The following is a 957-nucleotide window of genomic DNA, read 5'->3' as shown; positions in this document are numbered from 1 at the left end:
TGCATGTTTGTGCGTGTGTTTGTATGTGTGTGTGTGTGTGTGTATGTATCTATGTATGTAGATATATCAATATATGTATTTATATATGTATGTGTATGCGTGATGCTTATATATTATATAATATATACATTCGATTCATTTATTTTTTTTTACAAGTTTCGGTCATTACACTGTGGCCATGCTGGAGCATCGCCTTGAAGTATTCTAGTCAAATGGATTGACTCTAGTTTAATCTGATACTTATTCTATTAATCACTTTGGCCGAACTGCTAAGTTACGTGACATTAGTTGTCAGGTGGTGGTAGGGGACAAACATACACAAAGACACACACACACACACACATATATGTATATACACACATTTATATATGTATATATGTACAATGGGCTTCTACACAGTTTCTGTCTACTAAATCCACTCACAAGACTTTGGTCGGCTTGTGACTACAGAAAAAGACACTTGCCAAAGGTGCCTTGCAATGGGACTGGACTTGGAACCATATGGTTGGGAATCAAAGTTCTTACCACACAGTTACAATACATATATAAATATAATATATGTTATATAAATAATATATATCACATAGGTGTAGGCATGGATGTGTGGTAGGAAGCTTACTTTTCCGATGCCCTGAGCAAGTATCTTCTACTATAGCCTTGAACCAACCAAAGCCTTGTGAGTGATTTGGTAGACAGAAACTGAAAGAAACCTGTCGTATGTGTATGTGTGTGTGTGTGTGTGTTTATTCCCTATCACCACTTGACAACTAGTGTTAGTGTGTATATATCCCATAACTTAGCGGTTCAGCAAAACTGACCAATAGAATAAGTACCAGGTTTTAAAAACATTATTTACTGATGTCAATTCATCTAACTAAAAACTCTTTGAGACGATGTCCCAGCATGGCCATAATCAAACAACTGAAACTAGTAAAAGATAATGTATGTGTATATATA

General features: G+C 35.3%; 1 protein-coding gene across 1 annotated transcript in view; it reads left to right on the top strand.

Moving 5' to 3' along the window:
• LOC106882770 (universal stress protein Sll1388) overlaps positions 1 to 957 on the top strand; it is a 30866-nt gene that overhangs the window by 1154 nt on the left and 28755 nt on the right. The window lies entirely within an intron of this gene.

This window comes from Octopus bimaculoides, chromosome 3 (assembly GCF_001194135.2).
Source record: "Octopus bimaculoides isolate UCB-OBI-ISO-001 chromosome 3, ASM119413v2, whole genome shotgun sequence".
Lineage (NCBI taxonomy): Eukaryota > Metazoa > Mollusca > Cephalopoda > Octopoda > Octopodidae > Octopus > Octopus bimaculoides.
The sequence above is the reverse complement of the archived record's forward strand: the minus strand, read 5'-3'. Positions and strand labels throughout refer to the sequence as shown.